We start from the raw sequence: 16,690 nt of genomic DNA on the forward strand, positions 1-16,690 counted from the left end.
GGGGGGGGGGGTCATGCCGAGAGGTATGTATAATATACATATAACGCCAGTGCTCCCAACACACAGGGTCCGGGTACCCGGGAGGGATTGCACGTATACCTTCATGGGGAAGTTAAAAGTTTTCATTTCCAGGGGCCCTTGATATGGATTTCATTGTTTTCTTGCTGCTTTAACGTTGAAAAATTTGCGATAGCAAGAGCCCAAGATATATCCAGTCTGGGGGCCCCATAAAATTTGCGAATTCGGTCCCGGGTATTTGCGTGGGTGGGCCTGGAGTTTATTCGTTGGTGAAACGAATACAAATAAAAAAATTTCATGGCACTCGCAGCGGGGGATGACCGACAAGCTTCCAAGTCGGGGGCCTCATGTTTACAGGTTTCATTTCGGGGGCCCTGGATGAATCTCATTCTTTTCTGTTGTAGAATTTGCAACAGCGGAAGCCCGAGATGAAGCCAGTCTGGGGCCCCCACTAAAAGTATGAGAATTGGTGTCCCGGGTAATTTGTTGGGGCCCTGGATTTTATTCGTTGGTAAAGCAAATACAAGTGAAAATTTTTCACGGCACTCGCAGCGGGGGGATGACCGACAAGCTTCCAAGTCGGCCCCCCCCCCATGTTTACATGTTTCATTTTGGGGGCCCTGGATGAATATCATCCTTTTCTGTTGTAGAATTTGCAACAGCGGGAGCCCGAGATAAAACCAGTCCGAGGCCCACTAAAAGTATGTGAATTGGTGTCCTGGGTAATTGGTTGGGGGTCCTGGATTTATTCGTTGGTAGAACGAATACAAATGAAAATTCTTCATGGCATTCGCAGTGGGGGATGACCGACAAGCTTCCAAGTCGGGGGCCCCATGTTTACAGGTTTCATTTTGGGGTCCCTGAATGAATATCATCGTTTTCTTTTATAGAATTTGCAACAGCGGAAGCCCGAGATAAATCCAGTTTGGGGACCCACTAAAAGTATGCGAAATGGTGTCCCGTGTAATTTGTTGGGGGCCCTTGATTTATTCGTAGGTAGAACGAATACAAATGAAAAATTTTCGTGTCCCCTCACAGGGGGTGTCCGACAAGCTTCCAGGTCATGTTCCCGTGGAAATGTTGACAGGTTCTAATTCGGGGGGCCCTGTATGTATCTCATTGATTTCTGCTTTTTAACATTGTAAAATTTGCAACACATCGGTAGCCCGAGATATATCCAGTCTGGGACCCCTCTAAAATTCAGCGAATTAAATTTGGGGACCCCCGTGGGGAAATTTTCTGGGGGTACTTGATGAATCTCATTTCTTTTTTGTTGCTTTATTATTGTAAAATTCGCTTCTTCAGTAAGCTGGTGCTTTCACACGTCCCTTTCCATAGCACGCTGATGAAGTGGGACGAAATAAACAAGATATAAGGTGAAGAGAAAAGTGGGAAGGGGGTTGGCCGCCAAAGGCGGCAGGGGGGCAGAGCCCCCCCAGTATATATATATATATTATAATAAAAATGAAACTAAATTAAGTGTGAACAAAATGTAAAAAAAATTCATGATAACATTATGTAATGTGAACTGTTGTAGTGTCGTCTTTCTTCATACGTATCAACAAACAAAACCATAATTACCATTCGAATTCACCATCCTGGACCATAATTATGTTCAGCCAATTATGAAATTATTTTACAATTTATCATATTTGCCAACACGAGCTTGAGATGAAACATTATCTTAGTTAAATATGATAAATTCTAGGTTTATGACCAAAAATTAATAAACTAGAGTTTGCGTGATTTTACTGTCCTCTAACGGGGAGTGAAATGCATTAAAGCCCCCGTGACCGTGGATCAGAAAAGTGTCCGTTACCGGGGAGGGTCCGTTAGGGGAAGGATTCACCGTATATAGCTGATTTCATATACATAGCGGCACTCACTATCGATTTATTTGGATTTATAATTTTTTTGACGTATATTCTTCATAATTTTTATTTAAAAAAATCATTTTAATTAATAATTACATTATTTTTTTAATTAACTTTTTTTTCTTGATCGTGTTGGGACGTTGCGGGCCGCCAATAGTTCTTTCGGTAGCCGCGACGTTGACACCTCTGAGGATCTCGGGCTTAATGAAATATTTGCAAAAGTAACAAAGTTTTATATTTGATGAAGAAAACAATCAGAATTAATGAAAATCCGTAATTAGTGGAAAAACGTATTTCTCGGAATTGAAAATTCAATAGGTCCTTAACGCCTTAAAGATTGGAGATCCTTATTGTAGAAGATCACACGATCAGAAAACAATTGCTCTGGTCACAAACTTGGAGAATTCTCTTAGAAGCCCAGATAAATCGAGCAGTTACAAAGACGTAAGACTTTTCAACAAAAGTTTAAAACGTAACTATATGAATTCCTGCACGAGATAGAGTTTTTTTTAAGAAATTAGAATCTCCACAAATTCGCAATCGAATTGTTCGTGAAGAGAAAGGCTTTGCATGCGATCAAAATTCATGACATCGCTTTGAGGGAGGCATTTCTTCTTGGCAATCGCGGTAAGTTTCAATTTTTTTTTAATATTTACACCGCATTCGTCGTGTGACATTCCTTTACTGGATTAAGTATCATATAGATGGTGTTATATAATGTCATTTTTACAGTGTGACAGCTGTGGAGATGAGTCTCGAAAAGTTCTCGGCAGATTTGAAGAAAGGGATCCGGGCTATCACCGAGGAGATCGAACAGAAAGGTACGTTGGGAAGTCTGTAAAAAAAATCAACAACACAAAAACAACCTTCTCTGTCGGATCCTTCATTTAAAGAGCTTTCCTGCCCACCCCCGAAAAATCGTGGTCCAGTTTCCTCTCACGACTCGTCGACACCGGTGTCCGTCGTTTTTTCCTAATTAGAGGGGGAACAAAGAAGAACCCGGATTATATCATCGCCATGTCGTCTCTAGCAGCCCAGCGTGTGCAGAGAGAAGTCAAGGAAGTCATGAACTCCAACGACGAGACCGGCATCAAGCTCGAACTCATCGACAACAACGTCACCAAGCTCACCGGAGTGATCCCCGGCCCGCGGGACACCCCTTACGAGGGTGGCACCTATTCTCTGGAGATCGACATCCCGTCGCAGTATCCGTTCTCGCCGCCCAAGGTGAAGTTCGCCACCCTGATATGGCACCCGAACATCAGCTCGGTAACCGGTGCTATCTGCCTGGACATCTTGAACACGAAGTGGGTCGCGTCCATGACCCTGCGCATCGTGCTGCTTTCCATACAGGCCCTGCTGTCCGCCGCGGAACCCAACGATCCCCAGGACGCGGTCGTCGCCAACCAGTACAAGTCCAACCACGAGCTGTTCTGTCAGACGGCCAGGTACTGGGCCCACGCCTTCGCTGGGGCGAGCGAGAACAACTTCCCGGTGATGGACGACGCGGTCAGCAAGCTCGTCGCGATGGGCGTCGAAGAGAAGAAGGCGATCGTCACGTTGTCCAACAAATCGTGGATCATCGAGTCGGCCGTGTACGATATATTCGATTAGTGAGAAGTTATCCCCCATCATCTAAGAGACTCAAGGGATTCATCGTAATGTGATTTCCCATAAAGAGAACCTTACTACAGTTCCTCGGTTCGAATTCATCTTAATGACGATTTCATGTTGTATACAGAAATTTTATACTGCGAGACAATTAGACATTAATTATTTCATGTGAATTGTGTGTATTCATGTTTTTTTTTTAATCATATGCTGTTAATTATTTCCATCGATCCAATACGTAACCGCCACTCGTGAATCTTGTGAATGGTTGTTTTACGTCCCCTGCAATCTCCACTGCAGTGTAATTTATCAATAAAATATCACAGAGCATGAAAGAGCTTAAATAATGAATGTTACTCATGCTCATTCCTGAAATAATATATTTTAGCTGCGTGTTACAATTCGATTTTAAAAATTAAAGCTTTCATTATGTATTTCTCTGGTCTTTTTTTGAGACAATACTTTATGTTTATGTCTCAGTCTTCAAAACATGGTAAAAACTCGTGATGAAATCTCATGATATGCGTAATATTAGGATATTATAGCACGTAATTCAATGTTCGTGCATCTTTTGAGACCATGCAGGGCTCGAACAGGATACGAAAATGCTTAATCAGCCAGAAAAGCGTGTATTTTTGTGCCATTCCCCAATAATTTCCAATGGATAGTTAAAAAAGGAATGGCACGAGCGAATATAGCACTTGATGTGACAGCCAAGGCACCATAACCGACTGCTTTCTTCCCTGGTTTATTAAAACTGGGGTCACACTTGTGTTCAGACTGATCCAATAGTTATTATCGCAAGTATTTTTTTTTAAATGTTTGCCTGCCGCTGCTGCAATGAAGTAACATAGGCTGGCCCAGCCAGGCACAATGACCCTTGGCGTATATTTGCTTCCAGAACAATTTCGTACGCCAACGCGTGTTGGGACTGTTGGCATTCTTCGACCAATGTGTGGCCGGGTGGATTGGGTGATCGGAAAGGAAGACTGTTCCTTTGACTTGGGGCGGGGGTGGGCGCTACTATGGTTGCCGCACATCAACTCCTGTCATATCGTCTACTATACGGCAATTTCCTACTAATGAAGTTGGGTGGGAAATGAAAGTACCATCTAAAGGTGCTCTCTCCAGACTCGGTAGGTAAAGAACTTGCTTTCTATGTTTTTTCTCGGGATCGGAGCCGTGGACCCTGACAGTTATCCTTCATGGTGGATGACGAGCATCTTACCACTGCACCAGTCGGAATAGGGTGGGAGCCGGAAGATCATAATCGCTTTCTTCAATCAGCCTTCCAGCCTCCAAAATTGCACGATCATTGCCAATGGTAGAGCGGCCACACTACTCGCCTACGACCAAACTTGGTACTTATTATGGCAGGCTGGACACGAGTGTAGCCCAAGCTTAACAGCTCCAAGGCAAGGAGCACCCTGTTGAGATTGCTTTAAAATCATTTAAATAGTCTAGAACTGTTCATCTTGGAGGAACCCTTTCTTTATTTACTTGGTGCTGATAAATGGTATGTATGGGGAGTGGGAATATCCAGACGCTTAGAAGTTTTGTTACCGGCCCATACAGCAAAGATTGATTTCGGGTGTGGGGGGGGGGGGGATGTAGTACGGAGATCACTGGCAAAACTCTCGGGAAGACTATCCACCAATATTACGGAATAGCATGATATTCTAGCTAAAGAACTGAGACAAGTAGACTTTTGCTGTTGTCTGTTGTTCAAGTTGTTATAACTTGACTCGCAGCCAACGTTCTGGTTCATCCTCAAAAGTGAGTGATCAATAGGGTTCAATGAGCGAGTAAATGAGCTATGCAGTGTTCGAGTAAGTTACTGAGTAAGAGTGGATGAGCATGTGAGAATGAGCAAGTGATTGAGCAATGGAATAAACAAATTTGTAAGCACAAAAAGTGAACGAATGAGCAAGTCAATAAGCATAAAAAGTGAACGAATGAGCAAGTCAATAAGCATAAAAAGTGAACGAATGAGCAAGTCAATAAGCATAAAAAGTGAGTGAATGAGCAGGTGAGCACAGGAGCGAATGAGTAAATCATTGCAAGTCAGTGAGCACAGGAGCGAATGAGTAAATCATTGTAAGTCAGTGAGCATTAGAGTGATTAAATGAGCAAGTCAGTGGGTGTAGGAGTGAGTAAATGAGCAAGTCAGTGGGTGTAGGAGTGAGTAAATGAGCAAGTCAGTGAACACAGGAGTGAGTGAATGATCATATGAGGGAGCGAACGATTCAGTGAATGGGCAAGTGAATGAGTGAGTGGTCAAGTGAGTGGATGAGTAACCGAGTGAATGAGCAAGTGAATGAATTCGAATTTTAAGACACCAGCTGCATTACGGCACAAAACCAGAACCGGTCTTGAACAAACTGTCGCCACAGTGTTAGTACTGCAGAGCTGTGCATAATATCGCAGTAATTATGCCATAATCAGTGCCATGTGCTGGTCCAGGGGGAAAAAAACAGACATATTGTCACTGATCAGATCCAATAATTTCAGGGGTATCCAGGTGCTCACATGATCACATAGCGTATATGCTGTCATACTGCGTTTATCGAGAACGGCTGTATGCATCGAAAATGATGTACAGTACAAGCGAGATTTCAATCGAGACAGAATCGGTATACAGTACTATATGCCATCCCCGAGAAGTTTCCTGCTGTATGTCGTCATCGAATGTCATTTCTTGTCTCTTCAGAGAAGGAAGAGATTGCACGCGAAAAGGCCGTGATCGAACGAGACATCCATCATATCCGTACGCAAGTCATTCGGATGGTGGAAGACTCCGAAGATATATCCAGGCAGATCTCCGAAATCACCAAGAGGATCTCCAAAATTGCCAGGAAACAGGTACGGGCTGCACATTTACACACATATGTCTTGCGGTTTACGGGAACTTGGCCCCCCGACATTCGCTCCTTGACGTTTCGTCTCCGGTCGGGACCAAGTAAACGGGTGAGTGACCGTATGAGCGACTGACTGAGTACGTGATTGTGTGATCAAGTGAATACGTGAGTTATCGACAGAGTGAGCGGTTGAGTGAGTGTATGTATAAAAGACTCACTCACTCACACTCACTTACCAGTTCACTCAGCCACTCACTTGGTCACTCATACGATCATTTACCCACTCCGTCGTATCAGTCATAGTCACTTATACGGTCACTCGCCCACTCACTCGGCTCTCTCCAGGGAGTAAAATGCCAGTGACAAAACGTCGAAGGTGAAAAGTGAAAAGGGTGAAGCATCTCTGGAACGAAATGTCGGAGGTGAATTTTCCGGATGCCATTTCTTGCGTTGTGTTACGGTCTTATCCCAAAATCACTATCTAGAAATCCGTGAAAATGCTCACGAGTGTCTGTGTGTGTCTCAATCGTGTCAATATTCTATAGCAGTGCTTTCCTCAACCTTTTTCACCCCATGAACCCCCCTCTTCTGCACAATATTTTCTTCTTGTGGCATCCCCTCGTCCTATATATTCAGGGCCTCTCTACTCTCATCCAAGGGTGAAACCATTTCTACTTACAGGATTGACTTTAATCAAAACTAAATTTACAATGAACAAACACTTTGTGAGTAAAAGATCGATCACTGGTATCCTGTGCCAGGCACGAATCCAGAATTGGGGGGGGGGGTGATCATCCCTTCCAAGACACGAGCGATATGGGAAAAATGGGTCAGCGTAAAATACGGGACGATCCAACGAACTTACAGAAGAAATTGACCCTCCCGACACATCATTTAGGTCTGTGCTTACGTGAGCTTCCGTCTTGTGGGGGTTTTTGCATGGCCTTCTTGACATCGTGAGTTTTCGGGCAAAGTGATGTTCTGAGGGTTCCCCCATACTTGAAGTAAGAGCTTACATCGGTGGCGGTCACAGGATGGCTTATCGGGCTGTAGCCCGGGGGGAGGGGGCAAATTCAGAAGGGCGGAGAATGTGAGGAATGAAAAGCCGAGAAGATTAGTAGAATGGGCGACGGGCGAGAAAATTTGTGTAACCCTAAATAAATCGTCCCCCTCTGCTAGGGGGTGCCGTGAGGATGGCCAGCACATGGGCCTACCTAGGCTCGGCCCGGTGTCTTCATAAAAATGAGATCCGGTTAAAATTTTCGAAAGTAAGCGTGTAAATTGGTACGGACAAGCATTTCTACCTAGGTAGGATATCAAAAATATCACTTTACCCAGAGGCTCTTGATGCTCCTAACATAGCCCTGCTGCCAGGACATTAAGGGACTAGGTCAGTGAGTGTGAAATTGCAAACACGTGAGTGGGCAAAAGAGTGACTTGGAACGTGAGCAAGCATGAGCATAAACAGAAGTGTGACCTACAGAGCGAGGGACCAGGTCAGTGAGGGATCTAGAGCGTGTGCAAGCATGTGAATGATCAAAAGAATGACATAAAAGGAAGAAGCCATGTCATTGAATGACCAAAAGAGTGACCTAAAAGCAAGAAGCCATGCCATTGAATGACCAAAAGAGTGACCTAAAAGCAAGAAGCCATGCCATTGAATGACCAAAAGAGTGACCTAGAACGTGAGAAAGCATGCGAAGAACCTAAAGAGTGAAGAGTGACTTAGAGAGGGCATGAGCATGAAAGTGACCAAAAGAGTGACTTAGAGACTTAGGTGTACTTGCGGGAAGGGGGAGAAGGTAAGCGGGTTGTAACACAGGGTGACGAATTCGAGGAAAGTGTATACTCTGTTCGTTCTAACTTGGGTCCTGATGTAAATAAAGGAGCACGTGTGCGATGCCCAAAATGATTGGTTGAAGAACATTTCACCTTTTCTTACTGTGCAACACCGCCAAAAATATAGTCCTTTGTAATCTTGTATTCTTTTGTAAAGTTATCTGGAAGACTGGAAAAAATATTTTTTAAAAATCGGTCACAAAGCGTTTTTGCTGCTATGTCTTCAGGGTGGGTGTTGACAGGATACGCCTTTCTCACTCAAACATTACCGTACCCTTTTTAAACGGAAATTTCATTTTATTATTATTATTCCTATTCGCAAACAGATTTGATATACACATGTATACGCTTCTTCAAGAGGTCTTGCAAGAAAAAGAGTTTTCTTGTTTATCGTTTGATGACATAAATGAAATATGCGTGTCTATCTTGTTTGGCAGAGCCATTTGAAAATGCATTTCTTTGCAGCTGCTCTGGACTCCTATAAACAAAGTGTGTCTGTCAACAAGATTTTTTTTCTCACCCATACGCTTTGACGTACACTGAACGGGGGGAGGGGGTCACTTATCGTTCCTGGTGAATATACGCATTTCAAAAGAATTCTCACTTCTGCTTGAGCAGCTTGTTGGGAGGAAGTAATATTGGTTTCGCCGAATGCGGCGAGCCGAAGAAGTCTGAGGATTATCACGTAGACGTGAAGGTAACGTTTTGAAACTCTGGTTCGAAAGAGTAATGCTCATTTTTGATTCAGTTACCCTCATTATGACAGACACTATAGGTCCGGTGAGAAAGCCTGTCCTGGGGGCCCATTAAAGATCCCAGTCCAGGGGCTCCTGCTGCTGGATGTTGGGGGTCATGGCTCGCAATCTACGCACGGATAAAAAACCGAAATTGTCTTGACAAAAAACAGGATATCAACAACAGGTTGAAGTAGATGCGGATGACTCTCTCATCAAATTGGTAACTGCTACAGCCCGGGGATTATTATGAAATATTTAATTATACAGACCCGCAAGAAAAATAAAAAGCGGCAACACAACGGTAAGTTGTTCATAATTTGTTTCACGTTACAATTGGTAGCATATCCGGCCCAGGAAAATCATACGGCGTAAATTAGCTCAGAAATAAAATTGTAAAATTCTGAAGAAAAATAGGTAATAAGAAAAAATGAGGATTTTTTTTTTCACTATCTGCCGTAAAATGACAAACAACTCGCACAAACTTTTGTAACGGCCATGGCCCCACATCCTGCCGCAAGATCCCCACTGGCTGTGATCTTTGGCGGGCCCTCAGACCAACCTTTCAACAGCCCTTCTACATAGTGAACTTTTATCGTAAAAAAATAAAAAAAATGACAAGAATTGTCACAGGCAATGTCCGGGCTGGAGCCCTGTCATCCCAACTCTTGAGGAGTGTGCCATGATAACGACAGAACACGTTATCGAATTTTTTTTGGGAGATCTATACCTCTTTCTATTTTAATTAGTGTTATCAACAGTTTTCATTTCAACAAAATTTGGCGAACAGTGAAAAAAAAAATTCCGTACGTGTTCGAAACACGCAATGAAGGGGTGGGTAAAATTACAACTAATAGAAATAAAGGATGCGGAGTGATATCAAAAATTGGTACAGTGGTTTATTTACATCAAGACCCAAGTTAGAGCGAACAGAGTATAGTTGTAAAAATCATGGTACCAGAGGCCAATACGGATGTGAGGTCCCGGGTCATGCGCACTTTGGCCGATCGATTAAGGCAGCCCTAGTTCTCTGTTGGATTCTGAAAGTAGCCGCATTTGTCCGCTTCATATTTCACTAGAGAACTATTATTTTCGCAGCTTTCTTCAGCTTGCTGCGTTCACCCTTTCCCTTCACACACAACGATTACCTATTCTTACCTTCCCCTGAGAACAATTACTTATTAACGCCATCTATTGACACATTGTAACGTCTTTAGTTTCGAATTCATTTCTCGTGCTCCCTCCCTTGTAGAGGGCGCTCATCCATTAGTAGAGTGCGATCCACTTCATTGATTTTCAAATCAATGAAGTGGATCGCACGTGTCACTGGCCACTTAATTGATCTGTGAATTTGCCGCGGATCATTTAAGTGATCTGGAAAAGTGCGTGGGGGGGGGCGCTTAAATGCCCTGGAACTGTGACGCGGCGATGGTCAGTCAAGTGATCCTATAGTGTGCCGTGGATTAATACGTGATTATGGAATGTGCCGCTGACCAATTAAGTCATATGGAAATGTGTCGCTATCCACTTAAATCATATGGAATAATGTAAATGTGCCATTGGGCACTTGAGTGATCAGGAAAGAGGCTCACTTGAGTGATTAGTGAAAGTGCCGCAGGCCATTTCAGTGATCAGGAAAGTGCCGTAGAGGCACTTGAGTAATCTAGAACTGTGACACACGAGTAACTTGAGTGATGTGAGACTGCAACGCAGAACGTTTAAGTGCTTTGGAACTGTGCCACGTGTCATTTAATTAAGTGATCTGCCAATATGTCGCGGCTCACTAAGTGATCTGTCAATGTTCCGCGTGCCACTTGAATGACGTGGAACTGTACGACGGGCCACCTAAGTGATCTGTTAATGTGCCGCGGGTCATGCAAGTGATCTTTAAATATATCGCGGATCACTTAAGTAATATGGGACTTTGCCACGGGTGGTTTAAGTGCTCTGTGAATGTGCCACGGGCCACTTAAGTGATCTTGTATATGCGCCGCATGGTTCATTCTTTACAAAATTTGGTTTGAATTATGTGACACATCAGATGACTGCAAGGGCCACATTTGGTCCACGAGCCATGAGTTGAAAACATGTGTTGTTATAAACTCTAATTCCATTTGTATTTTCCTCCTCAGCACGACAACATCGGCGACAAGAGCGATGATGGTACAGACTGAGATTCTGCGGCCACTTCGAAGGGAGGGGGCCTTTTGACGGAAAATGACTGAGAAGCGAGAAAGAATCGGATCGATATTCTGTTGGTTGTGCAGGAAATATTCAGGAACAGAATAAAATCCTTGTATATAGTCATCCCCGACATGTTTCGCATCCTTGAGTATAAAGAAAACCTGAATTAGTTCACACACACCTCCTCCTATAACCAGATCATGGCCCGCCGCTCTGTCTCGATGAAGAGATTTTAGTAGGTGGTCTAAGCATGGCTACCCACAAAGGGGGAGGGGCTCTAGCCCTGGGGCCCGGGACAGTTCTCATCATTTTTTTGCTTCTTCACGCTATAAATTAACTACAGAAGGGCCCCGTAAAAAGTCTGGCCGGGGGACCGCAAAAGATTCCAGCCTGGGGGGCCCCCCCCTCTAGGATGTGGGGACCATGGGTCTTAGACCTGGGGCCATTCTGGTATGGGTTGTGAACCTAACGCGTAGTCTGTTTCTGTGTAATGCTTCTTATGTGTGTACTGCTGCCCCATCTGCCGTCAATTTTTCTTACTATGAGTAGATGTAGTGATACATACTAACTACAGGGGCCATTCAAGTATTACGTCAGCATCGGGGTGGTTCGGATTTGCAGACTTTTGATGACGAGGGGGGAGGGGGTGTTACGTCATCAGCTACCCCCTTTTTTGAAGATATGAAATATTTTAAGCTGCTGACTAAATTTTGCTGACAAGAGCGGGGAAGGGGGGGGGGGTAAGTGTTTTGCTGACTTTTGCTGACAAGGGGGGGCGGGGGGGGGAAGAGGGGGGTAAAAAATGGCTAAAAATCTGCTTGCGTAATACTTGAATGGCCCCCACATGTAATGATCGATCAATTTTATCGTTCCAGACCTGTTGCTCTCTGTGGCGAGATTTTTCAGTGGGGGAGATCGGTTCCCCACGTATTCACGTGTCTAAGTTGGTTTTCCATGGTTTGCAACTTCGAGCCGATCTCCCCGTTTTAAAGTCTCGCCATACAGAGCACCACACGCGCCTTCAAACAGTACAAATATATTCAATAATTACACTTCACTTCTGAAATATAGATTTAGAGGCAGCACTGAAAAATCAGACACAACACTATTATCTAGTGTTGTGCACTCAGAATGTTTGGTACACACACTCACACTTCCGGCATACCTCACTCAACAGTAGATTGCCCATGGCGATAGACCTGAGTTGTGCTCGGTTTGAAAGAAAAGAAAGGATAGGGCACATATAATGTACATTCTTGCTCCTTCACTTACAGGCTTTTGGCAACAAACTTGGACGACCTTAATTTGAAGTATCGGCGAGAAATTCAATAAACTGGTTTCCTTGGTTCCCATGTCACAAATAGAAGGGGAAAAAATTTAGCGTAGTATATATTTCTCTTTCGCCCCCCCCCACACCTTCTCTTTCTCACCCTTCCCATGTTTGTTCCCTCTATCTCTCTATACATTACATTTCGGGGAAATACCACAGAAAGGTATATATAGGGTGACCATACATCCTGTATTTCCCGGAACAGTCCCGCTTTTTTCTGTTTTTTTTTTGGCTGTCCGGACTTTTTAGCGCATTTGTCCCGTTTTTTACACGAAGCTTACTTGAATTTTTATTTTTTATCGAAGTCAAAGGATGAAATTATTTTCCCACTCTTAAATTATATGATAATTACAATTATAAATAATAATATTAATCTCTCACATTTGTCTTGGCGAACGTTTTATTTCGTAGAAATCCTTTAAAGCCACTGCAATTTTCAGTAATGATTTATTTCCCACCATTTGATTTTTTATGTAATTTCTTCAATATTTGGCGACTTTGTTTACTTTTGGCGTTATTTTTTGGCGATAATTGGCGATGCCCCGTATTTTCCCGTATTTGGAATTCCAATTTCCCGTATTTCTTTCGAAAAAATATGGTGAGCCTAGGTATATAGAAAGAACGGGGAGGTGAAAAAACAACTTACGTTCATAGGGTAACAATAAAGCTTCGCGATGATGAGAAAAGGGGTAAAAAAACAACAAGGGAAAGAGAACCGTCACCATTAAGAGGCTAAATTATAAGGAACATAGAGCTTTTATGGGTTATACATGGTGTTTCTAAACTAATATGACAAACATCAAGTTCGCACGTGCAGCGGTTGTCTGCAACGGGAAGGGGGAGGGCGGTGGCTTTAATTTCAGCACAAACACACCGCCCGACACAAGTGGGAAATAGAGGAGAGGCACGAAACGTGGAACAAATGCTTTAACGAAAACTGCTTGACATGAAGGAATAATGCAATAAGATTTATGTAAACTTGACGAAACAAGGGCGGGATATCTCGTATCTTCCTAAATGGGAGAAATACATTCTCGCGCTCCCACCCTCTACCTGTTTACATGTGCAAGAGTGGGGATCGCTTTGGTGTGTGATTATTACCTGCATGACAACTTTTTCCCTCGGACGGTACGGAGATCCGTCAAAAGAGTTCCATCTTTGTTGCGGAATAATGGTAGGTGACTTCGACCTCCTCTCCCATAATCCTTTGTGTCCTGAAAACTACCGTAAGGTCCTTCGTCAGCCATCTTGAACCAGCCACTTCCGTTCAACCCACGTAATCAGTGACGACTTCCGGAAAGAAGAGGGGGGGGGGGAATACCGGCATTAACTAAACGCCGTGTAAACGGGTTTTAGCGAAAATCCCTGTTAAGGTCCCTACACACGCTCAGTTATACCTGCGCAGTTATGCCTGTACAGGCCAACTGTGCAGGCATAACTGAGCGTGTGTAGGGGCCGTCAGTTGACCTGCACAGGCGACCTGAAGGGAATGGTTTTTCGATTCGGTATAACTGTACAGTTATGCCTGCGCAGGTATAACTGACCGTGTGTATGGGCCATCAGGTATAACTGCGCAGTTATTTTTTCCCGCTTTTTTACTACCGCCCTACTTTCTTCCCTCTTCTTTTTTACTGATAATGTAATAGAACAATAATAACTGAATAACTTGTTTTGGAGAGGGATTCCATTTAATTAGAAGAAAATTTTCTAATGGCGTAATTTGCACGATATTTTCTTACAATTTCATTTCGAATGAAAAAATCGAAATAAAATTTTAGAAATATTTCGACCATTGCTAAAATTCGCAATTTTGTTTCTGAAATCACTCTTTTCAATAAATTTGCCCGAAATTATGCACCGAAACATACAAACTCTGTATTCAGATTATGTGCTATGACTATTAATTGTTTATTGATTATTTAGAGAAGAGGAGGTTGACCAGGGTTCTTGGAGATTTTAGGAGCCCCGTATATAACGTCAGATTATTTTAGTATTCTTTCACATGTAGTTCCTTTAGAAATCAAGATTCCTAGAAATCAAGCAGGTGTTTATACGAATCAGTTAATGTTTGCAATTTCAAACGCAGGATTCCCACTCCTTTCTTGACAGAAAACCAGCAAAGCATCAACAGGACAAAAATCACTGCAATTTATTATTTTCTTTTACATGTAGTTCTTAATGAATCTCATTGAATTTGTTTTTTGAACACATCTCGTCAGATTGCAACGAATTTCAACTTTCAGCTCAAACATTGAAGGAAAAAATTCAGATGAAATTACTCTAGTTTTAAACGTAAGAAAACAATCGAAAAATTCTGAGAGCGATACGATTGATAATAAAATTGTATCATATATTGAGTAATACTATTAATATACATACCATAAGTCAATTTCGAATTGACTTGAATTAATCTTAAGAGGTGGCGCGAAAAATGCATTGTTTTCTTTCAAAAAAAAAACACTACGTGAGTTACCATAAAAATTTTCCAAGTCAAAATTTTTTTTTTAAATCGACGCTATCGCGGGGAAAAAATGCTATCATACGATGCTGAAGGAGCATGTATATTCAGAGCATGTATATTCCCTATCTGTATATTCAGAGGAGAAACGATGCTTGTTTTCGTAGATACAGTTGACGCTCGTTACAACAACCTCACGTTATAGCGATCATTCTATTACAGCGACTGGTAGGATAAGCGTCAAATGTTTTCCTAGAACTACGATGACATGTTTTACTAATATAAGGACCCTCCCAATCAAGCCCGACCACACCCTCAAGTCTCCCCCTCTCACTACGACCTTGCCCCAAATATAACGTCCCTTCTCGACGGGACGAAGGGGTCGTTATATCGGTCGTCGACTGTAATACCAAAATTTCTCTTTTATTGCTTATATTGTCGTAATCACTGTAGATATGGATAGCATCCTTGATAAGCATGAGTAGGCAGTAGTGCCTTTTACTTAAGTCATGACAATCGGTCAATATGAGAGGTTTTAGTAGCATCAAAATTTTGAAGGAAAAAAATACATTATTGTACTTTATATGATGTAGATTCAACATCTTCCATTACAGCAGTATTCCTCAAAGTGTGCGTCGCGGCTCTTGGGCGTCACCCCCGTGCCCCCCACCCACATTCTGCCGCAGGGCATAGAGGCTATTTTCTTTGCCGGGCCGCCACTGTAGTGAATTTTTTAACATGGGAAAAAAAAGGATGGGAATCGTCTCGGGTTCTGAAACCAGAATCCTGATCCCAGCCTCACCTTTTGGGGGGGGGGGGGAATGGCTCAAATAATGACATATTCATTACACTATTAATGGAGTCACCGAAGTTAGTAGCTTTGAGTAGGTATCTTGATCCATTCTGAGAAAATTATGCCAATCTTTTGGTGCAAATCTCAATTCCTGTAATAATTTAACGTGCGAATATTGTTGCCTTTTTTTAACCAATCTTTGCACCACGTTACCCGTTTTTTTTCTCTTTTTTTGAGTTAATAACTTTCAGTGCCATAACCAATCCAACTACATTCAAAGCATCATCTGTGGAAATCATACTAGAAAATTCCGAACTTTATAGACTATGAAAAAATCCGAACTGATCAAAAGACCGCGAAGACAGAGATCGAAGATCCCCACAGATTGCCTAGAACCGGTCCCAGAAGCTTCGCCTGCACAGGTATAACTGAATGGTGTGGATGCATCGAACCGTTCAGTTATGCCTGCGCAGTTATGCCTGTACAGGTATAACTGTGCAGGCATAACTGAACGTGTGTAGGGCCCTTTACGGGTTAAATTCCCGGGATATTTTATTGCATATGTAAACGGGGCTTTAGAGACTCTTTGTTCGGTAACAATGTAAACTAAAATTTTTTCATTTTCCTCCTTTACCTCTGCATTATGTTGTTTTTTTCGACCTCGCTACTTTCTGACAAGTGTAAAAAAAACGTAAAGGAATACGTGCATAGGCTAGCTGAAAGAATGGGAAACATATGCTCCATTATATTTTTCCCCTTCATTCCCTATACAAGGTGTCCCCATAAATAGAGGAACAAACTGTAAGGGAAGATAAGGAGCATGAACAGCATTGAGAATTGCGTAGGAGTCCATAACGAGAAACGTCATCGAGCACCGCTTGGTGGCGCGGTTCATGACAGCACTGGTGGGGAAATATGCGATTTTTCCTGTTTCGAACGTCAGTTGCCATAGGAGTAGGGCTACCAGATTCTCAGAAAGGAGGGCACCTGC

General features: G+C 42.8%; 1 pseudogene; it reads left to right on the top strand.

Moving 5' to 3' along the window:
* The first annotated feature begins 2,909 nt into the window (after positions 1-2,909).
* LOC149087859 (ubiquitin-conjugating enzyme E2 K pseudogene) lies at positions 2,910-3,506 on the top strand (annotated as a pseudogene).
* Positions 3,507-16,690: the final 13,184 nt, after the last annotated feature.

Source organism: Pholcus phalangioides, unplaced genomic scaffold, assembly GCF_987345545.1.
Source record: "Pholcus phalangioides strain wild (caught in Gottingen) unplaced genomic scaffold, Ppha-v1.0 ptg000003l_1, whole genome shotgun sequence".
Classification (NCBI taxonomy): domain Eukaryota; kingdom Metazoa; phylum Arthropoda; class Arachnida; order Araneae; family Pholcidae; genus Pholcus; species Pholcus phalangioides.